Source organism: Amaranthus tricolor, chromosome 6 (assembly GCF_026212465.1).
Source record: "Amaranthus tricolor cultivar Red isolate AtriRed21 chromosome 6, ASM2621246v1, whole genome shotgun sequence".
Classification (NCBI taxonomy): Eukaryota; Viridiplantae; Streptophyta; class Magnoliopsida; order Caryophyllales; family Amaranthaceae; genus Amaranthus; species Amaranthus tricolor.
This window is the reverse complement of record NC_080052.1, coordinates 11,430,682-11,457,446: the sequence shown is the minus strand read 5'-3', so window position 1 is coordinate 11,457,446 and position 26,765 is coordinate 11,430,682. Positions and strand designations below refer to the sequence as shown.

At 47.4% G+C, this 26,765-nt stretch overlaps 40 non-coding genes across 40 annotated transcripts; all 40 read left to right on the top strand.

Annotated features, from left to right (window-relative positions):
- The first annotated feature begins 157 nt into the window (after nucleotides 1-157).
- LOC130816894 (5S ribosomal RNA) lies at nucleotides 158-276 on the top strand. The gene has a single exon (XR_009043428.1). It is a non-coding gene; the product is annotated as a 5S ribosomal RNA (ribosomal RNA).
- A 556-nt stretch (nucleotides 277-832) lies between these two features.
- On the top strand, nucleotides 833-951 carry LOC130816893 (5S ribosomal RNA). The gene has a single exon (XR_009043427.1). It is a non-coding gene; the product is annotated as a 5S ribosomal RNA (ribosomal RNA).
- A 557-nt stretch (nucleotides 952-1,508) lies between these two features.
- Nucleotides 1,509-1,627, top strand: LOC130816892 (5S ribosomal RNA). The gene has a single exon (XR_009043426.1). It is a non-coding gene; the product is annotated as a 5S ribosomal RNA (ribosomal RNA).
- Nucleotides 1,628-2,183: 556 nt separating this feature from the next.
- LOC130816891 (5S ribosomal RNA) lies at nucleotides 2,184-2,302 on the top strand. Its single transcript, XR_009043425.1, has one exon. It is a non-coding gene; the product is annotated as a 5S ribosomal RNA (ribosomal RNA).
- A 556-nt stretch (nucleotides 2,303-2,858) lies between these two features.
- LOC130816890 (5S ribosomal RNA) lies at nucleotides 2,859-2,977 on the top strand. Its single transcript, XR_009043424.1, has one exon. It is a non-coding gene; the product is annotated as a 5S ribosomal RNA (ribosomal RNA).
- Nucleotides 2,978-3,533: 556 nt separating this feature from the next.
- On the top strand, nucleotides 3,534-3,652 carry LOC130816889 (5S ribosomal RNA). The gene has a single exon (XR_009043423.1). It is a non-coding gene; the product is annotated as a 5S ribosomal RNA (ribosomal RNA).
- A 555-nt stretch (nucleotides 3,653-4,207) lies between these two features.
- Nucleotides 4,208-4,326, top strand: LOC130816888 (5S ribosomal RNA). Its single transcript, XR_009043422.1, has one exon. It is a non-coding gene; the product is annotated as a 5S ribosomal RNA (ribosomal RNA).
- A 556-nt stretch (nucleotides 4,327-4,882) lies between these two features.
- On the top strand, nucleotides 4,883-5,001 carry LOC130816886 (5S ribosomal RNA). The gene has a single exon (XR_009043420.1). It is a non-coding gene; the product is annotated as a 5S ribosomal RNA (ribosomal RNA).
- Nucleotides 5,002-5,557: 556 nt separating this feature from the next.
- Nucleotides 5,558-5,676, top strand: LOC130816885 (5S ribosomal RNA). The gene has a single exon (XR_009043419.1). It is a non-coding gene; the product is annotated as a 5S ribosomal RNA (ribosomal RNA).
- Nucleotides 5,677-6,230: 554 nt separating this feature from the next.
- Nucleotides 6,231-6,349, top strand: LOC130816884 (5S ribosomal RNA). The gene has a single exon (XR_009043418.1). It is a non-coding gene; the product is annotated as a 5S ribosomal RNA (ribosomal RNA).
- Nucleotides 6,350-6,904: 555 nt separating this feature from the next.
- LOC130816883 (5S ribosomal RNA) lies at nucleotides 6,905-7,023 on the top strand. The gene has a single exon (XR_009043417.1). It is a non-coding gene; the product is annotated as a 5S ribosomal RNA (ribosomal RNA).
- A 555-nt stretch (nucleotides 7,024-7,578) lies between these two features.
- On the top strand, nucleotides 7,579-7,697 carry LOC130816882 (5S ribosomal RNA). Its single transcript, XR_009043416.1, has one exon. It is a non-coding gene; the product is annotated as a 5S ribosomal RNA (ribosomal RNA).
- Nucleotides 7,698-8,252: 555 nt separating this feature from the next.
- On the top strand, nucleotides 8,253-8,371 carry LOC130816881 (5S ribosomal RNA). The gene has a single exon (XR_009043415.1). It is a non-coding gene; the product is annotated as a 5S ribosomal RNA (ribosomal RNA).
- A 556-nt stretch (nucleotides 8,372-8,927) lies between these two features.
- On the top strand, nucleotides 8,928-9,046 carry LOC130816880 (5S ribosomal RNA). Its single transcript, XR_009043414.1, has one exon. It is a non-coding gene; the product is annotated as a 5S ribosomal RNA (ribosomal RNA).
- Nucleotides 9,047-9,601: 555 nt separating this feature from the next.
- LOC130816879 (5S ribosomal RNA) lies at nucleotides 9,602-9,720 on the top strand. The gene has a single exon (XR_009043413.1). It is a non-coding gene; the product is annotated as a 5S ribosomal RNA (ribosomal RNA).
- Nucleotides 9,721-10,275: 555 nt separating this feature from the next.
- Nucleotides 10,276-10,394, top strand: LOC130816878 (5S ribosomal RNA). Its single transcript, XR_009043412.1, has one exon. It is a non-coding gene; the product is annotated as a 5S ribosomal RNA (ribosomal RNA).
- Nucleotides 10,395-10,946: 552 nt separating this feature from the next.
- LOC130816877 (5S ribosomal RNA) lies at nucleotides 10,947-11,065 on the top strand. Its single transcript, XR_009043411.1, has one exon. It is a non-coding gene; the product is annotated as a 5S ribosomal RNA (ribosomal RNA).
- Nucleotides 11,066-11,619: 554 nt separating this feature from the next.
- On the top strand, nucleotides 11,620-11,738 carry LOC130816875 (5S ribosomal RNA). The gene has a single exon (XR_009043409.1). It is a non-coding gene; the product is annotated as a 5S ribosomal RNA (ribosomal RNA).
- A 555-nt stretch (nucleotides 11,739-12,293) lies between these two features.
- On the top strand, nucleotides 12,294-12,412 carry LOC130816873 (5S ribosomal RNA). Its single transcript, XR_009043408.1, has one exon. It is a non-coding gene; the product is annotated as a 5S ribosomal RNA (ribosomal RNA).
- A 554-nt stretch (nucleotides 12,413-12,966) lies between these two features.
- Nucleotides 12,967-13,085, top strand: LOC130816872 (5S ribosomal RNA). Its single transcript, XR_009043407.1, has one exon. It is a non-coding gene; the product is annotated as a 5S ribosomal RNA (ribosomal RNA).
- Nucleotides 13,086-13,639: 554 nt separating this feature from the next.
- On the top strand, nucleotides 13,640-13,758 carry LOC130816871 (5S ribosomal RNA). Its single transcript, XR_009043406.1, has one exon. It is a non-coding gene; the product is annotated as a 5S ribosomal RNA (ribosomal RNA).
- Nucleotides 13,759-14,312: 554 nt separating this feature from the next.
- Nucleotides 14,313-14,431, top strand: LOC130816870 (5S ribosomal RNA). The gene has a single exon (XR_009043405.1). It is a non-coding gene; the product is annotated as a 5S ribosomal RNA (ribosomal RNA).
- Nucleotides 14,432-14,985: 554 nt separating this feature from the next.
- Nucleotides 14,986-15,104, top strand: LOC130816869 (5S ribosomal RNA). The gene has a single exon (XR_009043404.1). It is a non-coding gene; the product is annotated as a 5S ribosomal RNA (ribosomal RNA).
- Nucleotides 15,105-15,659: 555 nt separating this feature from the next.
- LOC130816868 (5S ribosomal RNA) lies at nucleotides 15,660-15,778 on the top strand. The gene has a single exon (XR_009043403.1). It is a non-coding gene; the product is annotated as a 5S ribosomal RNA (ribosomal RNA).
- A 555-nt stretch (nucleotides 15,779-16,333) lies between these two features.
- On the top strand, nucleotides 16,334-16,452 carry LOC130816867 (5S ribosomal RNA). The gene has a single exon (XR_009043401.1). It is a non-coding gene; the product is annotated as a 5S ribosomal RNA (ribosomal RNA).
- A 555-nt stretch (nucleotides 16,453-17,007) lies between these two features.
- LOC130816359 (5S ribosomal RNA) lies at nucleotides 17,008-17,126 on the top strand. Its single transcript, XR_009042898.1, has one exon. It is a non-coding gene; the product is annotated as a 5S ribosomal RNA (ribosomal RNA).
- A 554-nt stretch (nucleotides 17,127-17,680) lies between these two features.
- Nucleotides 17,681-17,799, top strand: LOC130816866 (5S ribosomal RNA). The gene has a single exon (XR_009043400.1). It is a non-coding gene; the product is annotated as a 5S ribosomal RNA (ribosomal RNA).
- A 556-nt stretch (nucleotides 17,800-18,355) lies between these two features.
- Nucleotides 18,356-18,474, top strand: LOC130816865 (5S ribosomal RNA). Its single transcript, XR_009043399.1, has one exon. It is a non-coding gene; the product is annotated as a 5S ribosomal RNA (ribosomal RNA).
- A 555-nt stretch (nucleotides 18,475-19,029) lies between these two features.
- On the top strand, nucleotides 19,030-19,148 carry LOC130816538 (5S ribosomal RNA). Its single transcript, XR_009043067.1, has one exon. It is a non-coding gene; the product is annotated as a 5S ribosomal RNA (ribosomal RNA).
- A 554-nt stretch (nucleotides 19,149-19,702) lies between these two features.
- Nucleotides 19,703-19,821, top strand: LOC130816531 (5S ribosomal RNA). Its single transcript, XR_009043059.1, has one exon. It is a non-coding gene; the product is annotated as a 5S ribosomal RNA (ribosomal RNA).
- A 554-nt stretch (nucleotides 19,822-20,375) lies between these two features.
- LOC130816863 (5S ribosomal RNA) lies at nucleotides 20,376-20,494 on the top strand. The gene has a single exon (XR_009043397.1). It is a non-coding gene; the product is annotated as a 5S ribosomal RNA (ribosomal RNA).
- Nucleotides 20,495-21,049: 555 nt separating this feature from the next.
- On the top strand, nucleotides 21,050-21,168 carry LOC130816537 (5S ribosomal RNA). The gene has a single exon (XR_009043066.1). It is a non-coding gene; the product is annotated as a 5S ribosomal RNA (ribosomal RNA).
- A 554-nt stretch (nucleotides 21,169-21,722) lies between these two features.
- Nucleotides 21,723-21,841, top strand: LOC130816530 (5S ribosomal RNA). Its single transcript, XR_009043058.1, has one exon. It is a non-coding gene; the product is annotated as a 5S ribosomal RNA (ribosomal RNA).
- Nucleotides 21,842-22,394: 553 nt separating this feature from the next.
- LOC130816529 (5S ribosomal RNA) lies at nucleotides 22,395-22,513 on the top strand. The gene has a single exon (XR_009043057.1). It is a non-coding gene; the product is annotated as a 5S ribosomal RNA (ribosomal RNA).
- A 553-nt stretch (nucleotides 22,514-23,066) lies between these two features.
- LOC130816327 (5S ribosomal RNA) lies at nucleotides 23,067-23,185 on the top strand. Its single transcript, XR_009042868.1, has one exon. It is a non-coding gene; the product is annotated as a 5S ribosomal RNA (ribosomal RNA).
- A 556-nt stretch (nucleotides 23,186-23,741) lies between these two features.
- LOC130816326 (5S ribosomal RNA) lies at nucleotides 23,742-23,860 on the top strand. Its single transcript, XR_009042867.1, has one exon. It is a non-coding gene; the product is annotated as a 5S ribosomal RNA (ribosomal RNA).
- A 555-nt stretch (nucleotides 23,861-24,415) lies between these two features.
- On the top strand, nucleotides 24,416-24,534 carry LOC130816325 (5S ribosomal RNA). The gene has a single exon (XR_009042866.1). It is a non-coding gene; the product is annotated as a 5S ribosomal RNA (ribosomal RNA).
- Nucleotides 24,535-25,089: 555 nt separating this feature from the next.
- Nucleotides 25,090-25,208, top strand: LOC130816324 (5S ribosomal RNA). Its single transcript, XR_009042865.1, has one exon. It is a non-coding gene; the product is annotated as a 5S ribosomal RNA (ribosomal RNA).
- Nucleotides 25,209-25,763: 555 nt separating this feature from the next.
- On the top strand, nucleotides 25,764-25,882 carry LOC130816323 (5S ribosomal RNA). Its single transcript, XR_009042864.1, has one exon. It is a non-coding gene; the product is annotated as a 5S ribosomal RNA (ribosomal RNA).
- Nucleotides 25,883-26,437: 555 nt separating this feature from the next.
- Nucleotides 26,438-26,556, top strand: LOC130816322 (5S ribosomal RNA). Its single transcript, XR_009042863.1, has one exon. It is a non-coding gene; the product is annotated as a 5S ribosomal RNA (ribosomal RNA).
- The last annotated feature ends 209 nt before the right edge of the window (nucleotides 26,557-26,765 follow it).

Here is a 26,765-nt window from a genome sequence, read left to right as displayed (position 1 = left end):
TGGGAATGGGACAATACCGGGAGGGTGAAAAACAGTATTTGGGAAGAAGAAGGCTCGAAAGAGGGGTCTCGGTTGCGAGTTTACGAGCTTTGGAATGCTCTGGGTTTTTTTTTTGGTCGGCAATGCGCATGTATACAAATTGTTACGGTGAATGAACGGGTGCGATCATACCAGCACTAATGCACCGGATCCCATCAGAACTCCGCAGTTAAGCGTGCTTGGGCGAGAGTAGTACTAGGATGGGTGACCTCCTGGGAAGTCCTCGTGTTGCACCCCTTTTTCCCTTCTTTTTTTTTTTTTATCGTTTTCATTTGCGAATTCTTTTCGCTCCACTTGAGCAAAAGGCATTTCGGTGATTATAGTAATATACTCTTTGGAAGTAATTTTATTTATAAAAATATAACTCGCAACCGGGTCCCGACCTCGAATTTACGGGCACTCGAAGGTAAGGACCCGTTGACGCGGGTCGATGCGCATACGAACGAATTGTTCGAAAGAGGCGTGCATCGGTGCGTTCGTGTAAGCGGAAATTGCACCGGACCCGTCGGAACTCCCCGCGGAAGCGTGCCTGGCATGGATGGCCTCTTGATTTCCAAGTGTTGCGCGGATTTCATAAACATTTTGTCTTTTTTTTTGTTGCGAGTTCACCTTGCTTTTACAGACGGCGGACTCTTTTGGGAATGGGACAATACCGGGAGGGTGAAAAACAGTATTTGGGAAGAAGAAGGCTCGAAAGAGGGGTCTCGGTTGCGAGTTTACGAGCTTTGGAATGCTCTGGGTTTTTTTTTTGGTCGGCAATGCGCATGTATACAAATTGTTACGGTGAATGAACGGGTGCGATCATACCAGCACTAATGCACCGGATCCCATCAGAACTCCGCAGTTAAGCGTGCTTGGGCGAGAGTAGTACTAGGATGGGTGACCTCCTGGGAAGTCCTCGTGTTGCACCCCTTTTTCCCTTCTTTTTTTTTTTTTATCGTTTTCATTTGCGAATTCTTTCCGCTCCACTTGAGCAAAAGGCATTTCGGTGATTATAGTAATATACTCTTTGGAAGTAATTTTATTTATAAAAATATAACTCGCAACCGGGTCCCGACCTCGAATTTACGGGCACTCGAAGGTAAGGACCCGTTGACGCGGGTCGATGCGCATACGAACGAATTGTTCGAAAGAGGCGTGCATCGGTGCGTTCGTGTAAGCGGAAATTGCACCGGACCCGTCGGAACTCCCCGCGGAAGCGTGCTTGGCATGGATGGCCTCTTGATTTCCAAGTGTTGCGCGGATTTCATAAACATTTTGTCTTTTTTTTTTGTTGCGAGTTCACCTTGCTTTTACAGACGGCGGACTCTTTTGGGAATGGGACAATACCGGGAGGGTGAAAAACAGTATTTGGGAAGAAAAAGGCTCGAAAGAGGGGTCTCGGTTGCGAGTTTACGAGCTTTGGAATGCTCTGGGTTTTTTTTTTGGTCGGCAATGCGCATGTATACAAATTGTTACGGTGAATGAACGGGTGCGATCATACCAGCACTAATGCACCGGATCCCATCAGAACTCCGCAGTTAAGCGTGCTTGGGCGAGAGTAGTACTAGGATGGGTGACCTCCTGGGAAGTCCTCGTGTTGCACCCCTTTTTCCCTTCTTTTTTTTTTTTTATCGTTTTCATTTGCGAATTCTTTTCGCTCCACTTGAGCAAAAGGCATTTCGGTGATTATAGTAATATACTCTTTGGAAGTAATTTTATTTATAAAAATATAACTCGCAACCGGGTCCCGACCTCGAATTTACGGGCACTCGAAGGTAAGGACCCGTTGACGCGGGTCGATGCGCATACGAACGAATTGTTCGAAAGAGGCGTGCATCGGTGCGTTCGTGTAAGCGGAAATTACACCGGACCCGTCGGAACTCCCCGCGGAAGCGTGCCTGGCATGGATGGCCTCTTGATTTCCAAGTGTTGCGCGGATTTCATAAACATTTTGTCTTTTTTTTTGTTGCGAGTTCACCTTGCTTTTACAGACGGCGGACTCTTTTGGGAATGGGACAATACCGGGAGGGTGAAAAACAGTATTTGGGAAGAAGAAGGCTCGAAAGAGGGGTCTCGGTTGCGAGTTTACGAGCTTTGGAATGCTCTGGGTTTTTTTTTTGGTCGGCAATGCGCATGTATACAAATTGTTACGGTGAATGAACGGGTGCGATCATACCAGCACTAATGCACCGGATCCCATCAGAACTCCGCAGTTAAGCGTGCTTGGGCGAGAGTAGTACTAGGATGGGTGACCTCCTGGGAAGTCCTCGTGTTGCACCCCTTTTTCCCTTCTTTTTTTTTTTTTATCGTTTTCATTTGCGAATTCTTTCCGCTCCACTTGAGCAAAAGGCATTTCGGTGATTATAGTAATATACTCTTTGGAAGTAATTTTATTTATAAAAATATAACTCGCAACCGGGTCCCGACCTCGAATTTACGGGCACTCGAAGGTAAGGACCCGTTGACGCGGGTCGATGCGCATACGAACGAATTGTTCGAAAGAGGCGTGCATCGGTGCGTTCGTGTAAGCGGAAATTGCACCGGACCCGTCGGAACTCCCCGCGGAAGCGTGCTTGGCATGGATGGCCTCTTGATTTCCAAGTGTTGCGCGGATTTCATAAACATTTTGTCTTTTTTTTTGTTGCGAGTTCACCTTGCTTTTACAGACGGCGGACTCTTTTGGGAATGGGACAATACCGGGAGGGTGAAAAACAGTATTTGGGAAGAAAAAGGCTCGAAAGAGGGGTCTCGGTTGCGAGTTTACGAGCTTTGGAATGCTCTGGGTTTTTTTTTTGGTCGGCAATGCGCATGTATACAAATTGTTACGGTGAATGAACGGGTGCGATCATACCAGCACTAATGCACCGGATCCCATCAGAACTCCGCAGTTAAGCGTGCTTGGGCGAGAGTAGTACTAGGATGGGTGACCTCCTGGGAAGTCCTCGTGTTGCACCCCTTTTTCCCTTCTTTTTTTTTTTTTATCGTTTTCATTTGCGAATTCTTTTCGCTCCACTTGAGCAAAAGGCATTTCGGTGATTATAGTAATATACTCTTTGGAAGTAATTTTATTTATAAAAATATAACTCGCAACCGGGTCCCGACCTCGAATTTACGGGCACTCGAAGGTAAGGACCCGTTGACGCGGGTCGATGCGCATACGAACGAATTGTTCGAAAGAGGCGTGCATCGGTGCGTTCGTGTAAGCGGAAATTGCACCGGACCCGTCGGAACTCCCCGCGGAAGCGTGCCTGGCATGGATGGCCTCTTGATTTCCAAGTGTTGCGCGGATTTCATAAACATTTTGTCTTTTTTTTTGTTGCGAGTTCACCTTGCTTTTACAGACGGCGGACTCTTTTGGGAATGGGACAATACCGGGAGGGTGAAAAACAGTATTTGGGAAGAAGAAGGCTCGAAAGAGGGGTCTCGGTTGCGAGTTTACGAGCTTTGGAATGCTCTGGGTTTTTTTTTTGGTCGGCAATGCGCATGTATACAAATTGTTACGGTGAATGAACGGGTGCGATCATACCAGCACTAATGCACCGGATCCCATCAGAACTCCGCAGTTAAGCGTGCTTGGGCGAGAGTAGTACTAGGATGGGTGACCTCCTGGGAAGTCCTCGTGTTGCACCCCTTTTTCCCTTCTTTTTTTTTTTTTATCGTTTTCATTTGCGAATTCTTTCCGCTCCACTTGAGCAAAAGGCATTTCGGTGATTATAGTAATATACTCTTTGGAAGTAATTTTATTTATAAAAATATAACTCGCAACCGGGTCCCGACCTCGAATTTACGGGCACTCGAAGGTAAGGACCCGTTGACGCGGGTCGATGCGCATACGAACGAATTGTTCGAAAGAGGCGTGCATCGGTGCGTTCGTGTAAGCGGAAATTGCACCGGACCCGTCGGAACTCCCCGCGGAAGCGTGCCTGGCATGGATGGCCTCTTGATTTCCAAGTGTTGCGCGGATTTCATAAACATTTTGTCTTTTTTTTTGTTGCGAGTTCACCTTGCTTTTACAGACGGCGGACTCTTTTGGGAATGGGACAATACCGGGAGGGTGAAAAACAGCATTTGGGAAGAAGAAGGCTCGAAAGAGGGGTCTCGGTTGCGAGTTTACGAGCTTTGGAATGCTCTGGGTTTTTTTTTGGTCGGCAATGCGCATGTATACAAATTGTTACGGTGAATGAACGGGTGCGATCATACCAGCACTAATGCACCGGATCCCATCAGAACTCCGCAGTTAAGCGTGCTTGGGCGAGAGTAGTACTAGGATGGGTGACCTCCTGGGAAGTCCTCGTGTTGCACCCCTTTTTCCCTTCTTTTTTTTTTTTTATCGTTTTCATTTGCGAATTCTTTTCGCTCCACTTGAGCAAAAGGCATTTCGGTGATTATAGTAATATACTCTTTGGAAGTAATTTTATTTATAAAAATATAACTCGCAACCGGGTCCCGACCTCGAATTTACGGGCACTCGAAGGTAAGGACCCGTTGACGCGGGTCGATGCGCATACGAACGAATTGTTCGAAAGAGGCGTGCATCGGTGCGTTCGTGTAAGCGGAAATTGCACCGGACCCGTCGGAACTCCCCGCGGAAGCGTGCCTGGCATGGATGGCCTCTTGATTTCCAAGTGTTGCGCGGATTTCATAAACATTTTGTCTTTTTTTTTGTTGCGAGTTTACCTTGCTTTTACAGACGGCGGACTCTTTTGGGAATGGGACAATACCGGGAGGGTGAAAAACAGTATTTGGGAAGAAGAAGGCTCGAAAGAGGGGTCTCGGTTGCGAGTTTACGAGCTTTGGAATGCTCTGGGTTTTTTTTTTGGTCGGCAATGCGCATGTATACAAATTGTTACGGTGAATGAACGGGTGCGATCATACCAGCACTAATGCACCGGATCCCATCAGAACTCCGCAGTTAAGCGTGCTTGGGCGAGAGTAGTACTAGGATGGGTGACCTCCTGGGAAGTCCTCGTGTTGCACCCCTTTTTCCCTTCTTTTTTTTTTTTTATCGTTTTCATTTGCGAATTCTTTCCGCTCCACTTGAGCAAAAGGCATTTCGGTGATTATAGTAATATACTCTTTGGAAGTAATTTTATTTATAAAAATATAACTCGCAACCGGGTCCCGACCTCGAATTTACGGGCACTCGAAGGTAAGGACCCGTTGACGCGGGTCGATGCGCATACGAACGAATTGTTCGAAAGAGGCGTGCATCGGTGCGTTCGTGTAAGCGGAAATTGCACCGGACCCGTCGGAACTCCCCGCGGAAGCGTGCCTGGCATGGATGGCCTCTTGATTTCCAAGTGTTGCGCGGATTTCATAAACATTTTGTCTTTTTTTTTGTTGCGAGTTCACCTTGCTTTTACAGACGGCGGACTCTTTTGGGAATGGGACAATACCGGGAGGGTGAAAAACAGTATTTGGGAAGAAGAAGGCTCGAAAGAGGGGTCTCGGTTGCGAGTTTACGAGCTTTGGAATGCTCTGGGTTTTTTTTTTGGTCGGCAATGCGCATGTATACAAATTGTTACGGTGAATGAACGGGTGCGATCATACCAGCACTAATGCACCGGATCCCATCAGAACTCCGCAGTTAAGCGTGCTTGGGCGAGAGTAGTACTAGGATGGGTGACCTCCTGGGAAGTCCTCGTGTTGCACCCCTTTTTCCCTTCTTTTTTTTTTTTTATCGTTTTCATTTGCGAATTCTTTTCGCTCCACTTGAGCAAAAGGCATTTCGGTGATTATAGTAATATACTCTTTGGAAGTAATTTTATTTATAAAAATATAACTCGCAACCGGGTCCCGACCTCGAATTTACGGGCACTCGAAGGTAAGGACCCGTTGACGCGGGTCGATGCGCATACGAACGAATTGTTCGAAAGAGGCGTGCATCGGTGCGTTCGTGTAAGCGGAAATTGCACCGGACCCGTCGGAACTCCCCGCGGAAGCGTGCCTGGCATGGATGGCCTCTTGATTTCCAAGTGTTGCGCGGATTTCATAAACATTTTGTCTTTTTTTTGTTGCGAGTTCACCTTGCTTTTACAGACGGCGGACTCTTTTGGGAATGGGACAATACCGGGAGGGTGAAAAACAGTATTTGGGAAGAAGAAGGCTCGAAAGAGGGGTCTCGGTTGCGAGTTTACGAGCTTTGGAATGCTCTGGGTTTTTTTTTGGTCGGCAATGCGCATGTATACAAATTGTTACGGTGAATGAACGGGTGCGATCATACCAGCACTAATGCACCGGATCCCATCAGAACTCCGCAGTTAAGCGTGCTTGGGCGAGAGTAGTACTAGGATGGGTGACCTCCTGGGAAGTCCTCGTGTTGCACCCCTTTTTCCCTTCTTTTTTTTTTTTTTATCGTTTTCATTTGCGAATTCTTTCCGCTCCACTTGAGCAAAAGGCATTTCGGTGATTATAGTAATATACTCTTTGGAAGTAATTTTATTTATAAAAATATAACTCGCAACCGGGTCCCGACCTCGAATTTACGGGCACTCGAAGGTAAGGACCCGTTGACGCGGGTCGATGCGCATACGAACGAATTGTTCGAAAGAGGCGTGCATCGGTGCGTTCGTGTAAGCGGAAATTGCACCGGACCCGTCGGAACTCCCCGCGGAAGCGTGCCTGGCATGGATGGCCTCTTGATTTCCAAGTGTTGCGCGGATTTCATAAACATTTTGTCTTTTTTTTGTTGCGAGTTCACCTTGCTTTTACAGACGGCGGACTCTTTTGGGAATGGGACAATACCGGGAGGGTGAAAAACAGTATTTGGGAAGAAGAAGGCTCGAAAGAGGGGTCTCGGTTGCGAGTTTACGAGCTTTGGAATGCTCTGGGTTTTTTTTTGGTCGGCAATGCGCATGTATACAAATTGTTACGGTGAATGAACGGGTGCGATCATACCAGCACTAATGCACCGGATCCCATCAGAACTCCGCAGTTAAGCGTGCTTGGGCGAGAGTAGTACTAGGATGGGTGACCTCCTGGGAAGTCCTCGTGTTGCACCCCTTTTTCCCTTCTTTTTTTTTTTTTATCGTTTTCATTTGCGAATTCTTTCCGCTCCACTTGAGCAAAAGGCATTTCGGTGATTATAGTAATATACTCTTTGGAAGTAATTTTATTTATAAAAATATAACTCGCAACCGGGTCCCGACCTCGAATTTACGGGCACTCGAAGGTAAGGACCCGTTGACGCGGGTCGATGCGCATACGAACGAATTGTTCGAAAGAGGCGTGCATCGGTGCGTTCGTGTAAGCGGAAATTGCACCGGACCCGTCGGAACTCCCCGCGGAAGCGTGCCTGGCATGGATGGCCTCTTGATTTCCAAGTGTTGCGCGGATTTCATAAACATTTTGTCTTTTTTTTTGTTGCGAGTTCACCTTGCTTTTACAGACGGCGGACTCTTTTGGGAATGGGACAATACCGGGAGGGTGAAAAACAGTATTTGGGAAGAAGAAGGCTCGAAAGAGGGGTCTCGGTTGCGAGTTTACGAGCTTTGGAATGCTCTGGGTTTTTTTTTGGTCGGCAATGCGCATGTATACAAATTGTTACGGTGAATGAACGGGTGCGATCATACCAGCACTAATGCACCGGATCCCATCAGAACTCCGCAGTTAAGCGTGCTTGGGCGAGAGTAGTACTAGGATGGGTGACCTCCTGGGAAGTCCTCGTGTTGCACCCCTTTTTCCCTTCTTTTTTTTTTTTTATCGTTTTCATTTGCGAATTCTTTCCGCTCCACTTGAGCAAAAGGCATTTCGGTGATTATAGTAATATACTCTTTGGAAGTAATTTTATTTATAAAAATATAACTCGCAACCGGGTCCCGACCTCGAATTTACGGGCACTCGAAGGTAAGGACCCGTTGACGCGGGTCGATGCGCATACGAACGAATTGTTCGAAAGAGGCGTGCATCGGTGCGTTCGTGTAAGCGGAAATTGCACCGGACCCGTCGGAACTCCCCGCGGAAGCGTGCCTGGCATGGATGGCCTCTTGATTTCCAAGTGTTGCGCGGATTTCATAAACATTTTGTCTTTTTTTTTGTTGCGAGTTCACCTTGCTTTTACAGACGGCGGACTCTTTTGGGAATGGGACAATACCGGGAGGGTGAAAAACAGCATTTGGGAAGAAGAAGGCTCGAAAGAGGGGTCTCGGTTGCGAGTTTACGAGCTTTGGAATGCTCTGGGTTTTTTTTTGGTCGGCAATGCGCATGTATACAAATTGTTACGGTGAATGAACGGGTGCGATCATACCAGCACTAATGCACCGGATCCCATCAGAACTCCGCAGTTAAGCGTGCTTGGGCGAGAGTAGTACTAGGATGGGTGACCTCCTGGGAAGTCCTCGTGTTGCACCCCTTTTTCCCTTCTTTTTTTTTTTTTATCGTTTTCATTTGCGAATTCTTTCCGCTCCACTTGAGCAAAAGGCATTTCGGTGATTATAGTAATATACTCTTTGGAAGTAATTTTATTTATAAAAATATAACTCGCAACCGGGTCCCGACCTCGAATTTACGGGCACTCGAAGGTAAGGACCCGTTGACGCGGGTCGATGCGCATACGAACGAATTGTTCGAAAGAGGCGTGCATCGGTGCGTTCGTGTAAGCGGAAATTGCACCGGACCCGTCGGAACTCCCCGCGGAAGCGTGCCTGGCATGGATGGCCTCTTGATTTCCAAGTGTTGCGCGGATTTCATAAACATTTTGTCTTTTTTTTTGTTGCGAGTTTACCTTGCTTTTACAGACGGCGGACTCTTTTGGGAATGGGACAATACCGGGAGGGTGAAAAACAGTATTTGGGAAGAAGAAGGCTCGAAAGAGGGGTCTCGGTTGCGAGTTTACGAGCTTTGGAATGCTCTGGGTTTTTTTTTTGGTCGGCAATGCGCATGTATACAAATTGTTACGGTGAATGAACGGGTGCGATCATACCAGCACTAATGCACCGGATCCCATCAGAACTCCGCAGTTAAGCGTGCTTGGGCGAGAGTAGTACTAGGATGGGTGACCTCCTGGGAAGTCCTCGTGTTGCACCCCTTTTTCCCTTCTTTTTTTTTTTTTTATCGTTTTCATTTGCGAATTCTTTCCGCTCCACTTGAGCAAAAGGCATTTCGGTGATTATAGTAATATACTCTTTGGAAGTAATTTTATTTATAAAAATATAACTCGCAACCGGGTCCCGACCTCGAATTTACGGGCACTCGAAGGTAAGGACCCGTTGACGCGGGTCGATGCGCATACGAACGAATTGTTCGAAAGAGGCGTGCATCGGTGCGTTCGTGTAAGCGGAAATTGCACCGGACCCGTCGGAACTCCCCGCGGAAGCGTGCCTGGCATGGATGGCCTCTTGATTTCCAAGTGTTGCGCGGATTTCATAAACATTTTGTCTTTTTTTTGTTGCGAGTTCACCTTGCTTTTACAGACGGCGGACTCTTTTGGGAATGGGACAATACCGGGAGGGTGAAAAACAGTATTTGGGAAGAAGAAGGCTCGAAAGAGGGGTCTCGGTTGCGAGTTTACGAGCTTTGGAATGCTCTGGGTTTTTTTTTGGTCGGCAATGCGCATGTATACAAATTGTTACGGTGAATGAACGGGTGCGATCATACCAGCACTAATGCACCGGATCCCATCAGAACTCCGCAGTTAAGCGTGCTTGGGCGAGAGTAGTACTAGGATGGGTGACCTCCTGGGAAGTCCTCGTGTTGCACCCCTTTTTCCCTTCTTTTTTTTTTTTTTATCGTTTTCATTTGCGAATTCTTTCCGCTCCACTTGAGCAAAAGGCATTTCGGTGATTATAGTAATATACTCTTTGGAAGTAATTTTATTTATAAAAATATAACTCGCAACCGGGTCCCGACCTCGAATTTACGGGCACTCGAAGGTAAGGACCCGTTGACGCGGGTCGATGCGCATACGAACGAATTGTTCGAAAGAGGCGTGCATCGGTGCGTTCGTGTAAGCGGAAATTGCACCGGACCCGTCGGAACTCCCCGCGGAAGCGTGCCTGGCATGGATGGCCTCTTGATTTCCAAGTGTAGCGCGGATTTCATAAACATTTTGTCTTTTTTTTGTTGCGAGTTCACCTTGCTTTTACAGACGGCGGACTCTTTTGGGAATGGGACAATACCGGGAGGGTGAAAAACAGTATTTGGGAAGAAGAAGGCTCGAAAGAGGGGTCTCGGTTGCGAGTTTACGAGCTTTGGAATGCTCTGGGTTTTTTTTTGGTCGGCAATGCGCATGTATACAAATTGTTACGGTGAATGAACGGGTGCGATCATACCAGCACTAATGCACCGGATCCCATCAGAACTCCGCAGTTAAGCGTGCTTGGGCGAGAGTAGTACTAGGATGGGTGACCTCCTGGGAAGTCCTCGTGTTGCACCCCTTTTTCCCTTCTTTTTTTTTTTATCGTTTTCATTTGCGAATTCTTTCCGCTCCACTTGAGCAAAAGGCATTTCGGTGATTATAGTAATATACTCTTTGGAAGTAATTTTATTTATAAAAATATAACTCGCAACCGGGTCCCGACCTCGAATTTACGGGCACTCGAAGGTAAGGACCCGTTGACGCGGGTCGATGCGCATACGAACGAATTGTTCGAAAGAGGCGTGCATCGGTGCGTTCGTGTAAGCGGAAATTGCACCGGACCCGTCGGAACTCCCCGCGGAAGCGTGCCTGGCATGGATGGCCTCTTGATTTCCAAGTGTTGCGCGGATTTCATAAACATTTTGTCTTTTTTTTGTTGCGAGTTCACCTTGCTTTTACAGACGGCGGACTCTTTTGGGAATGGGACAATACCGGGAGGGTGAAAAACAGTATTTGGGAAGAAGAAGGCTCGAAAGAGGGGTCTCGGTTGCGAGTTTACGAGCTTTGGAATGCTCTGGGTTTTTTTTTGGTCGGCAATGCGCATGTATACAAATTGTTACGGTGAATGAACGGGTGCGATCATACCAGCACTAATGCACCGGATCCCATCAGAACTCCGCAGTTAAGCGTGCTTGGGCGAGAGTAGTACTAGGATGGGTGACCTCCTGGGAAGTCCTCGTGTTGCACCCCTTTTTCCCTTCTTTTTTTTTTTTTATCGTTTTCATTTGCGAATTCTTTCCGCTCCACTTGAGCAAAAGGCATTTCGGTGATTATAGTAATATACTCTTTGGAAGTAATTTTATTTATAAAAATATAACTCGCAACCGGGTCCCGACCTCGAATTTACGGGCACTCGAAGGTAAGGACCCGTTGACGCGGGTCGATGCGCATACGAACGAATTGTTCGAAAGAGGCGTGCATCGGTGCGTTCGTGTAAGCGGAAATTGCACCGGACCCGTCGGAACTCCCCGCGGAAGCGTGCCTGGCATGGATGGCCTCTTGATTTCCAAGTGTTGCGCGGATTTCATAAACATTTTGTCTTTTTTTTGTTGCGAGTTCACCTTGCTTTTACAGACGGCGGACTCTTTTGGGAATGGGACAATACCGGGAGGGTGAAAAACAGTATTTGGGAAGAAGAAGGCTCGAAAGAGGGGTCTCGGTTGCGAGTTTACGAGCTTTGGAATGCTCTGGGTTTTTTTTTGGTCGGCAATGCGCATGTATACAAATTGTTACGGTGAATGAACGGGTGCGATCATACCAGCACTAATGCACCGGATCCCATCAGAACTCCGCAGTTAAGCGTGCTTGGGCGAGAGTAGTACTAGGATGGGTGACCTCCTGGGAAGTCCTCGTGTTGCACCCCTTTTTCCCTTCTTTTTTTTTTTTTTATCGTTTTCATTTGCGAATTCTTTCCGCTCCACTTGAGCAAAAGGCATTTCGGTGATTATAGTAATATACTCTTTGGAAGTAATTTTATTTATAAAAATATAACTCGCAACCGGGTCCCGACCTCGAATTTACGGGCACTCGAAGGTAAGGACCCGTTGACGCGGGTCGATGCGCATACGAACGAATTGTTCGAAAGAGGCGTGCATCGGTGCGTTCGTGTAAGCGGAAATTGCACCGGACCCGTCGGAACTCCCCGCGGAAGCGTGCCTGGCATGGATGGCCTCTTGATTTCCAAGTGTTGCGCGGATTTCATAAACATTTTGTCTTTTTTTTGTTGCGAGTTCACCTTGCTTTTACAGACGGCGGACTCTTTTGGGAATGGGACAATACCGGGAGGGTGAAAAACAGTATTTGGGAAGAAGAAGGCTCGAAAGAGGGGTCTCGGTTGCGAGTTTACGAGCTTTGGAATGCTCTGGGTTTTTTTTTGGTCGGCAATGCGCATGTATACAAATTGTTACGGTGAATGAACGGGTGCGATCATACCAGCACTAATGCACCGGATCCCATCAGAACTCCGCAGTTAAGCGTGCTTGGGCGAGAGTAGTACTAGGATGGGTGACCTCCTGGGAAGTCCTCGTGTTGCACCCCTTTTTCCCTTCTTTTTTTTTTTTTATCGTTTTCATTTGCGAATTCTTTCCGCTCCACTTGAGCAAAAGGCATTTCGGTGATTATAGTAATATACTCTTTGGAAGTAATTTTATTTATAAAAATATAACTCGCAACCGGGTCCCGACCTCGAATTTACGGGCACTCGAAGGTAAGGACCCGTTGACGCGGGTCGATGCGCATACGAACGAATTGTTCGAAAGAGGCGTGCATCGGTGCGTTCGTGTAAGCGGAAATTGCACCGGACCCGTCGGAACTCCCCGCGGAAGCGTGCCTGGCATGGATGGCCTCTTGATTTCCAAGTGTTGCGCGGATTTCATAAACATTTTGTCTTTTTTTTGTTGCGAGTTCACCTTGCTTTTACAGACGGCGGACTCTTTTGGGAATGGGACAATACCGGGAGGGTGAAAAACAGTATTTGGGAAGAAGAAGGCTCGAAAGAGGGGTCTCGGTTGCGAGTTTACGAGCTTTGGAATGCTCTGGGTTTTTTTTTGGTCGGCAATGCGCATGTATACAAATTGTTACGGTGAATGAACGGGTGCGATCATACCAGCACTAATGCACCGGATCCCATCAGAACTCCGCAGTTAAGCGTGCTTGGGCGAGAGTAGTACTAGGATGGGTGACCTCCTGGGAAGTCCTCGTGTTGCACCCCTTTTTCCCTTCTTTTTTTTTTTTTATCGTTTTCATTTGCGAATTCTTTCCGCTCCACTTGAGCAAAAGGCATTTCGGTGATTATAGTAATATACTCTTTGGAAGTAATTTTATTTATAAAAATATAACTCGCAACCGGGTCCCGACCTCGAATTTACGGGCACTCGAAGGTAAGGACCCGTTGACGCGGGTCGATGCGCATACGAACGAATTGTTCGAAAGAGGCGTGCATCGGTGCGTTCGTGTAAGCGGAAATTGCACCGGACCCGTCGGAACTCCCCGCGGAAGCGTGCCTGGCATGGATGGCCTCTTGATTTCCAAGTGTTGCGCGGATTTCATAAACATTTTGTCTTTTTTTTGTTGCGAGTTCACCTTGCTTTTACAGACGGCGGACTCTTTTGGGAATGGGACAATACCGGGAGGGTGAAAAACAGTATTTGGGAAGAAGAAGGCTCGAAAGAGGGGTCTCGGTTGCGAGTTTACGAGCTTTGGAATGCTCTGGGTTTTTTTTTGGTCGGCAATGCGCATGTATACAAATTGTTACGGTGAATGAACGGGTGCGATCATACCAGCACTAATGCACCGGATCCCATCAGAACTCCGCAGTTAAGCGTGCTTGGGCGAGAGTAGTACTAGGATGGGTGACCTCCTGGGAAGTCCTCGTGTTGCACCCCTTTTTCCCTTCTTTTTTTTTTTTTATCGTTTTCATTTGCGAATTCTTTCCGCTCCACTTGAGCAAAAGGCATTTCGGTGATTATAGTAATATACTCTTTGGAAGTAATTTTATTTATAAAAATATAACTCGCAACCGGGTCCCGACCTCGAATTTACGGGCACTCGAAGGTAAGGACCCGTTGACGCGGGTCGATGCGCATACGAACGAATTGTTCGAAAGAGGCGTGCATCGGTGCGTTCGTGTAAGCGGAAATTGCACCGGACCCGTCGGAACTCCCCGCGGAAGCGTGCCTGGCATGGATGGCCTCTTGATTTCCAAGTGTTGCGCGGATTTCATAAACATTTTGTCTTTTTTTTGTTGCGAGTTCACCTTGCTTTTACAGACGGCGGACTCTTTTGGGAATGGGACAATACCGGGAGGGTGAAAAACAGTATTTGGGAAGAAGAAGGCTCGAAAGAGGGGTCTCGGTTGCGAGTTTACGAGCTTTGGAATGCTCTGGGTTTTTTTTTGGTCGGCAATGCGCATGTATACAAATTGTTACGGTGAATGAACGGGTGCGATCATACCAGCACTAATGCACCGGATCCCATCAGAACTCCGCAGTTAAGCGTGCTTGGGCGAGAGTAGTACTAGGATGGGTGACCTCCTGGGAAGTCCTCGTGTTGCACCCCTTTTTCCCTTCTTTTTTTTTTTTTATCGTTTTCATTTGCGAATTCTTTCCGCTCCACTTGAGCAAAAGGCATTTCGGTGATTATAGTAATATACTCTTTGGAAGTAATTTTATTTATAAAAATATAACTCGCAACCGGGTCCCGACCTCGAATTTACGGGCACTCGAAGGTAAGGACCCGTTGACGCGGGTCGATGCGCATACGAACGAATTGTTCGAAAGAGGCGTGCATCGGTGCGTTCGTGTAAGCGGAAATTGCACCGGACCCGTCGGAACTCCCCGCGGAAGCGTGCCTGGCATGGATGGCCTCTTGATTTCCAAGTGTTGCGCGGATTTCATAAACATTTTGTCTTTTTTTTGTTGCGAGTTCACCTTGCTTTTACAGACGGCGGACTCTTTTGGGAATGGGACAATACCGGGAGGGTGAAAAACAGTATTTGGGAAGAAGAAGGCTCGAAAGAGGGGTCTCGGTTGCGAGTTTACGAGCTTTGGAATGCTCTGGGTTTTTTTTTGGTCGGCAATGCGCATGTATACAAATTGTTACGGTGAATGAACGGGTGCGATCATACCAGCACTAATGCACCGGATCCCATCAGAACTCCGCAGTTAAGCGTGCTTGGGCGAGAGTAGTACTAGGATGGGTGACCTCCTGGGAAGTCCTCGTGTTGCACCCCTTTTTCCCTTCTTTTTTTTTTTTTATCGTTTTCATTTGCGAATTCTTTCCGCTCCACTTGAGCAAAAGGCATTTCGGTGATTATAGTAATATACTCTTTGGAAGTAATTTTATTTATAAAAATATAACTCGCAACCGGGTCCCGACCTCGAATTTACGGGCACTCGAAGGTAAGGACCCGTTGACGCGGGTCGATGCGCATACGAACGAATTGTTCGAAAGAGGCGTGCATCGGTGCGTTCGTGTAAGCGGAAATTGCACCGGACCCGTCGGAACTCCCCGCGGAAGCGTGCCTGGCATGGATGGCCTCTTGATTTCCAAGTGTTGCGCGGATTTCATAAACATTTTGTCTTTTTTTTTGTTGCGAGTTCACCTTGCTTTTACAGACGGCGGACTCTTTTGGGAATGGGACAATACCGGGAGGGTGAAAAACAGTATTTGGGAAGAAGAAGGCTCGAAAGAGGGGTCTCGGTTGCGAGTTTACGAGCTTTGGAATGCTCTGGGTTTTTTTTTGGTCGGCAATGCGCATGTATACAAATTGTTACGGTGAATGAACGGGTGCGATCATACCAGCACTAATGCACCGGATCCCATCAGAACTCCGCAGTTAAGCGTGCTTGGGCGAGAGTAGTACTAGGATGGGTGACCTCCTGGGAAGTCCTCGTGTTGCACCCCTTTTTCCCTTCTTTTTTTTTTTTTATCGTTTTCATTTGCGAATTCTTTCCGCTCCACTTGAGCAAAAGGCATTTCGGTGATTATAGTATTATACTCTTTGGAAGTAATTTTATTTATAAAAATATAACTCGCAACCGGGTCCCGACCTCGAATTTACGGGCACTCGAAGGTAAGGACCCGTTGACGCGGGTCGATGCGCATACGAACGAATTGTTCGAAAGAGGCGTGCATCGGTGCGTTCGTGTAAGCGGAAATTGCACCGGACCCGTCGGAACTCCCCGCGGAAGCGTGCCTGGCATGGATGGCCTCTTGATTTCCAAGTGTTGCGCGGATTTCATAAACATTTTGTCTTTTTTTTTGTTGCGAGTTCACCTTGCTTTTACAGACGGCGGACTCTTTTGGGAATGGGACAATACCGGGAGGGTGAAAAACAGTATTTGGGAAGAAGAAGGCTCGAAAGAGGGGTCTCGGTTGCGAGTTTACGAGCTTTGGAATGCTCTGGGTTTTTTTTTGGTAGGCAATGCGCATGTATTCAAATTGTTACGGTGAATGAACGGGTGCGATCATACCAGCACTAATGCACCGGATCCCATCAGAACTCCGCAGTTAAGCGTGCTTGGGCGAGAGTAGTACTAGGATGGGTGACCTCCTGGGAAGTCCTCGTGTTGCACCCCTTTTTCCCTTCTTTTTTTTTTTTTTATCGTTTTCATTTGCGAATTCTTTCCGCTCCACTTGAGCAAAAGGAATTTCGGTGATTATAGTATTATACTCTTTGGAAGTAATTTTATTTATAAAAATATAACTCGCAACCGGGTCCCGACCTCGAATTTACGGGCACTCGAAGGTAAGGACCCGTTGACGCGGGTCGATGCGCATACGAACGAATTGTTCGAAAGAGGCGTGCATCGGTGCGTTCGTGTAAGCGGAAATTGCACCGGACCCGTCGGAACTCCCCGCGGAAGCGTGCCTGGCATGGATGGCCTCTTGATTTCCAAGTGTTGCGCGGATTTCATAAACATTTTGTCTTTTTTTTGTTGCGAGTTCACCTTGCTTTTACAGACGGCGGACTCTTTTGGGAATGGGACAATACCGGGAGGGTGAAAAACAGTATTTGGGAAGAAGAAGGCTCGAAAGAGGGGTCTCGGTTGCGAGTTTACGAGCTTTGGAATGCTCTGGGTTTTTTTTTGGTCGGCAATGCGCATGTATACAAATTGTTACGGTGAATGAACGGGTGCGATCATACCAGCACTAATGCACCGGATCCCATCAGAACTCCGCAGTTAAGCGTGCTTGGGCGAGAGTAGTACTAGGATGGGTGGCCTCCTGGGAAGTCCTCGTGTTGCACCCCTTTTTCCCTTCTTTTTTTTTTTTTATCGTTTTCATTTGCGAATTCTTTCCGCTCCACTTGAGCAAAAGGCATTTCGGTGATTATAGTAATATACTCTTTGGAAGTAATTTTATTTATAAAAATATAACTCGCAACCGGGTCCCGACCTCGAATTTACGGGCACTCGAAGGTAAGGACCCGTTGACGCGGGTCGATGCGCATACGAACGAATTGTTCGAAAGAGGCGTGCATCGGTGCGTTCGTGTAAGCGGAAATTGCACCGGACCCGTCGGAACTCCCCGCGGAAGCGTGCCTGGCATGGATGGCCTCTTGATTTCCAAGTGTTGCGCGGATTTCATAAACATTTTGTCTTTTTTTTGTTGCGAGTTCACCTTGCTTTTACAGACGGCGGACTCTTTTGGGAATGGGACAATACCGGGAGGGTGAAAAACAGTATTTGGGAAGAAGAAGGCTCGAAAGAGGGGTCTCGGTTGCGAGTTTACGAGCTTTGGAATGCTCTGGGTTTTTTTTTGGTCGGCAATGCGCATGTATACAAATTGTTACGGTGAATGAACGGGTGCGATCATACCAGCACTAATGCACCGGATCCCATCAGAACTCCGCAGTTAAGCGTGCTTGGGCGAGAGTAGTACTAGGATGGGTGACCTCCTGGGAAGTCCTCGTGTTGCACCCCTTTTTCCCTTCTTTTTTTTTTTTTTATCGTTTTCATTTGCGAATTCTTTCCGCTCCACTTGAGCAAAAGGCATTTCGGTGATTATAGTAATATACTCTTTGGAAGTAATTTTATTTATAAAAATATAACTCGCAACCGGGTCCCGACCTCGAATTTACGGGCACTCGAAGGTAAGGACCCGTTGACGCGGGTCGATGCGCATACGAACGAATTGTTCGAAAGAGGCGTGCATCGGTGCGTTCGTGTAAGCGGAAATTGCACCGGACCCGTCGGAACTCCCCGCGGAAGCGTGCCTGGCATGGATGGCCTCTTGATTTCCAAGTGTTGCGCGGATTTCATAAACATTTTGTCTTTTTTTTTGTTGCGAGTTCACCTTGCTTTTACAGACGGCGGACTCTTTTGGGAATGGGACAATACCGGGAGGGTGAAAAACAGTATTTGGGAAGAAGAAGGCTCGAAAGAGGGGTCTCGGTTGCGAGTTTACGAGCTTTGGAATGCTCTGGGTTTTTTTTTGGTCGGCAATGCGCATGTATACAAATTGTTACGGTGAATGAACGGGTGCGATCATACCAGCACTAATGCACCGGATCCCATCAGAACTCCGCAGTTAAGCGTGCTTGGGCGAGAGTAGTACTAGGATGGGTGACCTCCTGGGAAGTCCTCGTGTTGCACCCCTTTTTCCCTTCTTTTTTTTTTTTTTATCGTTTTCATTTGCGAATTCTTTCCGCTCCACTTGAGCAAAAGGAATTTCGGTGATTATAGTATTATACTCTTTGGAAGTAATTTTATTTATAAAAATATAACTCGCAACCGGGTCCCGACCTCGAATTTACGGGCACTCGAAGGTAAGGACCCGTTGACGCGGGTCGATGCGCATACGAACGAATTGTTCGAAAGAGGCGTGCATCGGTGCGTTCGTGTAAGCGGAAATTGCACCGGACCCGTCGGAACTCCCCGCGGAAGCGTGCCTGGCATGGATGGCCTCTTGATTTCCAAGTGTTGCGCGGATTTCATAAACATTTTGTCTTTTTTTTGTTGCGAGTTCACCTTGCTTTTACAGACGGCGGACTCTTTTGGGAATGGCACAATACCGGGAGGGTGAAAAACAGTATTTGGGAAGAAGAAGGCTCGAAAGAGGGGTCTCGGTTGCGAGTTTACGAGCTTTGGAATGCTCTGGGTTTTTTTTTGGTCGGCAATGCGCATGTATACAAATTGTTACGGTGAATGAACGGGTGCGATCATACCAGCACTAATGCACCGGATCCCATCAGAACTCCGCAGTTAAGCGTGCTTGGGCGAGAGTAGTACTAGGATGGGTGGCCTCCTGCGAAGTCCTCGTGTTGCACCCCTTTTTCCCTTCTTTTTTTTTTTTTATCGTTTTCATTTGCGAATTCTTTCCGCTCCACTTGAGCAAAAGGCATTTCGGTGATTATAGTAATATACTCTTTGGAAGTAATTTTATTTATAAAAATATAACTCGCAACCGGGTCCCGACCTCGAATTTACGGGCACTCGAAGGTAAGGACCCGTTGACGCGGGTCGATGCGCATACGAACGAATTGTTCGAAAGAGGCGTGCATCGGTGCGTTCGTGTAAGCGGAAATTGCACCGGACCCGTCGGAACTCCCCGCGGAAGCGTGCCTGGCATGGATGGCCTCTTGATTTCCAAGTGTTGCGCGGATTTCATAAACATTTTGTCTTTTTTTTGTTGCGAGTTCACCTTGCTTTTACAGACGGCGGACTCTTTTGGGAATGGGACAATACCGGGAGGGTGAAAAACAGTATTTGGGAAGAAGAAGGCTCGAAAGAGGGGTCTCGGTTGCGAGTTTACGAGCTTTGGAATGCTCTGGGTTTTTTTTTGGTCGGCAATGCGCATGTATACAAATTGTTACGGTGAATGAACGGGTGCGATCATACCAGCACTAATGCACCGGATCCCATCAGAACTCCGCAGTTAAGCGTGCTTGAGCGAGAGTAGTACTAGGATGGGTGACCTCCTGGGAAGTCCTCGTGTTGCACCCCTTTTTCCCTTCTTTTTTTTTTTTATCGTTTTCATTTGCGAATTCTTTCCGCTCCACTTGAGCAAAAGGCATTTCGGTGATTATAGTATTATACTCTTTGGAAGTAATTTTATTTATAAAAATATAACTCGCAACCGGGTCCCGACCTCGAATTTACGGGCACTCGAAGGTAAGGACCCGTTGACGCGGGTCGATGCGCATACGAACGAATTGTTCGAAAGAGGCGTGCATCGGTGCGTTCGTGTAAGCGGAAATTGCACCGGACCCGTCGGAACTCCCCGCGGAAGCGTGCCTGGCATGGATGGCCTCTTGATTTCCAAGTGTTGCGCGGATTTCATAAACATTTTGTCTTTTTTTTTGTTGCGAGTTCACCTTGCTTTTACAGACGGCGGACTCTTTTGGGAATGGGACAATACCGGGAGGGTGAAAAACAGTATTTGGGAAGAAGAAGGCTCGAAAGAGGGGTCTCGGTTGCGAGTTTACGAGCTTTGGAATGCTCTGGGTTTTTTTTTGGTCGGCAATGCGCATGTATACAAATTGTTACGGTGAATGAACGGGTGCGATCATACCAGCACTAATGCACCGGATCCCATCAGAACTCCGCAGTTAAGCGTGCTTGGGCGAGAGTAGTACTAGGATGGGTGACCTCCTGGGAAGTCCTCGTGTTGCACCCCTTTTTCCCTTCTTTTTTTTTTTTTTATCGTTTTCATTTGCGAATTCTTTCCGCTCCACTTGAGCAAAAGGAATTTCGGTGATTATAGTATTATACTCTTTGGAAGTAATTTTATTTATAAAAATATAACTCGCAACCGGGTCCCGACCTCGAATTTACGGGCACTCGAAGGTAAGGACCCGTTGACGCGGGTCGATGCGCATACGAACGAATTGTTCGAAAGAGGCGTGCATCGGTGCGTTCGTGTAAGCGGAAATTGCACCGGACCCGTCGGAACTCCCCGCGGAAGCGTGCCTGGCATGGATGGCCTCTTGATTTCCAAGTGTTGCGCGGATTTCATAAACATTTTGTCTTTTTTTTGTTGCGAGTTCACCTTGCTTTTACAGACGGCGGACTCTTTTGGGAATGGGACAATACCGGGAGGGTGAAAAACAGTATTTGGGAAGAAGAAGGCTCGAAAGAGGGGTCTCGGTTGCGAGTTTACGAGCTTTGGAATGCTCTGGGTTTTTTTTTGGTCGGCAATGCGCATGTATACAAATTGTTACGGTGAATGAACGGGTGCGATCATACCAGCACTAATGCACCGGATCCCATCAGAACTCCGCAGTTAAGCGTGCTTGGGCGAGAGTAGTACTAGGATGGGTGGCCTCCTGCGAAGTCCTCGTGTTGCACCCCTTTTTCCCTTCTTTTTTTTTTTTTATCGTTTTCATTTGCGAATTCTTTCCGCTCCACTTGAGCAAAAGGCATTTCGGTGATTATAGTAATATACTCTTTGGAAGTAATTTTATTTATAAAAATATAACTCGCAACCGGGTCCCGACCTCGAATTTACGGGCACTCGAAGGTAAGGACCCGTTGACGCGGGTCGATGCGCATACGAACGAATTGTTCGAAAGAGGCGTGCATCGGTGCGTTCGTGTAAGCGGAAATTGCACCGGACCCGTCGGAACTCCCCGCGGAAGCGTGCCTGGCATGGATGGCCTCTTGATTTCCAAGTGTTGCGCGGATTTCATAAACATTTTGTCTTTTTTTTGTTGCGAGTTCACCTTGCTTTTACAGACGGCGGACTCTTTTGGGAATGGGACAATACCGGGAGGGTGAAAAACAGTATTTGGGAAGAAGAAGGCTCGAAAGAGGGGTCTCGGTTGCGAGTTTACGAGCTTTGGAATGCTCTGGGTTTTTTTTTGGTCGGCAATGCGCATGTATACAAATTGTTACGGTGAATGAACGGGTGCGATCATACCAGCACTAATGCACCGGATCCCATCAGAACTCCGCAGTTAAGCGTGCTTGAGCGAGAGTAGTACTAGGATGGGTGACCTCCTGGGAAGTCCTCGTGTTGCACCCCTTTTTCCCTTCTTTTTTTTTTTTATCGTTTTCATTTGCGAATTCTTTCCGCTCCACTTGAGCAAAAGGCATTTCGGTGATTATAGTATTATACTCTTTGGAAGTAATTTTATTTATAAAAATATAACTCGCAACCGGGTCTCGACCTCGAATTTACGGGCACTCGAAGGTAAGGACCCGTTGACGCGGGTCGATGCGCATACGAACGAATTGTTCGAAAGAGGCGTGCATCGGTGCGTTCGTGTAAGCGGAAATTGCACCGGACCCGTCGGAACTCCCCGCGGAAGCGTGCCTGGCATGGATGGCCTCTTGATTTCCAAGTGTTGCGCGGATTTCATAAACATTTTGTCTTTTTTTTGTTGCGAGTTCACCTTGCTTTTACAGACGGCGGACTCTTTTGGGAATGGGACAATACCGGGAGGGTGAAAAACAGTATTTGGGAAGAAGAAGGCTCGAAAGAGGGGTCTCGGTTGCGAGTTTACGAGCTTTGGAATGCTCTGGGTTTTTTTTTGGTCGGCAATGCGCATGTATACAAATTGTTACGGTGAATGAACGGGTGCGATCATACCAGCACTAATGCACCGGATCCCATCAGAACTCCGCAGTTAAGCGTGCTTGAGCGAGAGTAGTACTAGGATGGGTGACCTCCTGGGAAGTCCTCGTGTTGCACCCCTTTTTCCCTTCTTTTTTTTTTTTATCGTTTTCATTTGCGAATTGTTTCCGCTCCACTTGAGCAAAAGGCATTTCGGTGATTATAGTATTATACTCTTTGGAAGTAATTTTATTTATAAAAATATAACTCGCAACCGGGTCTCGACCTCGAATTTACGGGCACTCGAAGGTAAGGACCCGTTGACGCGGGTCGATGCGCATACGAACGAATTGTTCGAAAGAGGCGTGCATCGGTGCGTTCGTGTAAGCGGAAATTGCACCGGACCCGTCGGAACTCCCCGCGGAAGCGTGCCTGGCATGGATGGCCTCTTGATTTCCAAGTGTTGCGCGGATTTCATAAACATTTTGTCTTTTTTTTGTTGCGAGTTCACCTTGCTTTTACAGACGGCGGACTCTTTTGGGAATGGGACAATACCGGGAGGGTGAAAAACAGTATTTGGGAAGAAGAAGGCTCGAAAGAGGGGTCTCGGTTGCGAGTTTACGAGCTTTGGAATGCTCTGGGTTTTTTTTTGGTCGGCAATGCGCATGTATACAAATTGTTACGGTGAATGAACGGGTGCGATCATACCAGCACTAATGCACCGGATCCCATCAGAACTCCGCAGCTAAGCGTGCTTGGGCGAGAGTAGTACTAGGATGGGTGACCTCCTGGGAAGTCCTCGTGTTGCACCCCTTTTTCCCTTCTTTTTTTTTTTTTTTATCGTTTTCATTTGCGAATTCTTTCCGCTCCACTTGAGCAAAAGGAATTTCGGTGATTATAGTAATATACTCTTTGGAAGTAATTTTATTTATAAAAATATAACTCGCAACCGGGTCCCGACCTCGAATTTACGGGCACTCGAAGGTAAGGACCCGTTGACGCGGGTCGATGCGCATACGAACGAATTGTTCGAAAGAGGCGTGCATCGGTGCGTTCGTGTAAGCGGAAATTGCACCGGACCCGTCGGAACTCCCCGCGGAAGCGTGCCTGGCATGGATGGCCTCTTGATTTCCAAGTGTTGCGCGGATTTCATAAACATTTTGTCTTTTTTTTGTTGCGAGTTCACCTTGCTTTTACAGACGGCGGACTCTTTTGGGAATGGGACAATACCGGGAGGGTGAAAAACAGTATTTGGGAAGAAGAAGGCTCGAAAGAGGGGTCTCGGTTGCGAGTTTACGAGCTTTGGAATGCTCTGGGTTTTTTTTTGGTCGGCAATGCGCATGTATACAAATTGTTACGGTGAATGAACGGGTGCGATCATACCAGCACTAATGCACCGGATCCCATCAGAACTCCGCAGCTAAGCGTGCTTGGGCGAGAGTAGTACTAGGATGGGTGACCTCCTGGGAAGTCCTCGTGTTGCACCCCTTTTTCCCTTCTTTTTTTTTTTTTTATCGTTTTCATTTGCGAATTCTTTCCGCTCCACTTGAGCAAAAGGAATTTCGGTGATTATAGTAATATACTCTTTGGAAGTAATTTTATTTATAAAAATATAACTCGCAACCGGGTCCCGACCTCGAATTTACGGGCACTCGAAGGTAAGGACCCGTTGACGCGGGTCGATGCGCATACGAACGAATTGTTCGAAAGAGGCGTGCATCGGTGCGTTCGTGTAAGCGGAAATTGCACCGGACCCGTCGGAACTCCCCGCGGAAGCGTGCCTGGCATGGATGGCCTCTTGAATTCCAAGTGTTGCGCGGATTTCATAAACATTTTGTCTTTTTTTTGTTGCGAGTTCACCTTGCTTTTACAGACGGCGGACTCTTTTGGGAATGGGACAATACCGGGAGGGTGAAAAACAGTATTTGGGAAGAAGAAGGCTCGAAAGAGGGGTCTCGGTTGCGAGTTTACGAGCTTTGGAATGCTCTGGGTTTTTTTTTGGTCGGCAATGCGCATGTATACAAATTGTTACGGTGAATGAACGGGTGCGATCATACCAGCACTAATGCACCGGATCCCATCAGAACTCCGCAGCTAAGCGTGCTTGGGCGAGAGTAGTACTAGGATGGGTGACCTCCTGGGAAGTCCTCGTGTTGCACCCCTTTTTCCCTTCTTTTTTTTTTTTTTATCGTTTTCATTTGCGAATTCTTTCCGCTCCACTTGAGCAAAAGGAATTTCGGTGATTATAGTAATATACTCTTTGGAAGTAATTTTATTTATAAAAATATAACTCGCAACCGGGTCCCGACCTCGAATTTACGGGCACTCGAAGGTAAGGACCCGTTGACGCGGGTCGATGCGCATACGAACGAATTGTTCGAAAGAGGCGTGCATCGGTGCGTTCGTGTAAGCGGAAATTGCACCGGACCCGTCGGAACTCCCCGCGGAAGCGTGCCTGGCATGGATGGCCTCTTGAATTCCAAGTGTTGCGCGGATTTCATAAACATTTTGTCTTTTTTTTGTTGCGAGTTCACCTTGCTTTTACAGACGGCGGACTCTTTTGGGAATGGGACAATACCGGGAGGGTGAAAAACAGTATTTGGGAAGAAGAAGGCTCGAAAGAGGGGTCTCGGTTGCGAGTTTACGAGCTTTGGAATGCTCTGGGTTTTTTTTTGGTCGGCAATGCGCATGTATACAAATTGTTACGGTGAATGAACGGGTGCGATCATACCAGCACTAATGCACCGGATCCCATCAGAACTCCGCAGCTAAGCGTGCTTGGGCGAGAGTAGTACTAGGATGGGTGACCTCCTGGGAAGTCCTCGTGTTGCACCCCTTTTTCCCTTCTTTTTTTTTTTTTTATCGTTTTCATTTGCGAATTCTTTCCGCTCCACTTGAGCAAAAGGAATTTCGGTGATTATAGTAATATACTCTTTGGAAGTAATTTTATTTATAAAAATATAACTCGCAACCGGGTCCCGACCTCGAATTTACGGGCACTCGAAGGTAAGGACCCGTTGACGCGGGTCGATGCGCATACGAACGAATTGTTCGAAAGAGGCGTGCATCGGTGCGTTCGTGTAAGCGGAAATTGCACCGGACCCGTCGGAACTCCCCGCGGAAGCGTGCCTGGCATGGATGGCCTCTTGAATTCCAAGTGTTGCGCGGATTTCATAAACATTTTGTCTTTTTTTTGTTGCGAGTTCACCTTGCTTTTACAGACGGCGGACTCTTTTGGGAATGGGACAATACCGGGAGGGTGAAAAACAGTATTTGGGAAGAAGAAGGCTCGAAAGAGGGGTCTCGGTTGCGAGTTTACGAGCTTTGGAATGCTCTGGGTTTTTTTTTGGTCGGCAATGCGCATGTATACAAATTGTTACGGTGAATGAACGGGTGCGATCATACCAGCACTAATGCACCGGATCCCATCAGAACTCCGCAGCTAAGCGTGCTTGGGCGAGAGTAGTACTAGGATGGGTGACCTCCTGGGAAGTCCTCGTGTTGCACCCCTTTTTCCCTTCTTTTTTTTTTTTTTATCGTTTTCATTTGCGAATTCTTTCCGCTCCACTTGAGCAAAAGGAATTTCGGTGATTATAGTAATATACTCTTTGGAAGTAATTTTATTTATAAAAATATAACTCGCAACCGGGTCCCGACCTCGAATTTACGGGCACTCGAAGGTAAGGACCCGTTGACGCGGGTCGATGCGCATACGAACGAATTGTTCGAAAGAGGCGTGCATCGGTGCGTTCGTGTAAGCGGAAATTGCACCGGACCCGTCGGAACTCCCCGCGGAAGCGTGCCTGGCATGGATGGCCTCTTGAATTCCAAGTGTTGCGCGGATTTCATAAACATTTTGTCTTTTTTTTGTTGCGAGTTCACCTTGCTTTTACAGACGGCGGACTCTTTTGGGAATGGGACAATACCGGGAGGGTGAAAAACAGTATTTGGGAAGAAGAAGGCTCGAAAGAGGGGTCTCGGTTGCGAGTTTACGAGCTTTGGAATGCTCTGGGTTTTTTTTTGGTCGGCAATGCGCATGTATACAAATTGTTACGGTGAATGAACGGGTGCGATCATACCAGCACTAATGCACCGGATCCCATCAGAACTCCGCAGCTAAGCGTGCTTGGGCGAGAGTAGTACTAGGATGGGTGACCTCCTGGGAAGTCCTCGTGTTGCACCCCTTTTTCCCTTCTTTTTTTTTTTTTTATCGTTTTCATTTGCGAATTCTTTCCGCTCCACTTGAGCAAAAGGAATTTCGGTGATTATAGTAATATACTCTTTGGAAGTAATTTTATTTATAAAAATATAACTCGCAACCGGGTCCCGACCTCGAATTTACGGGCACTCGAAGGTAAGGACCCGTTGACGCGGGTCGATGCGCATACGAACG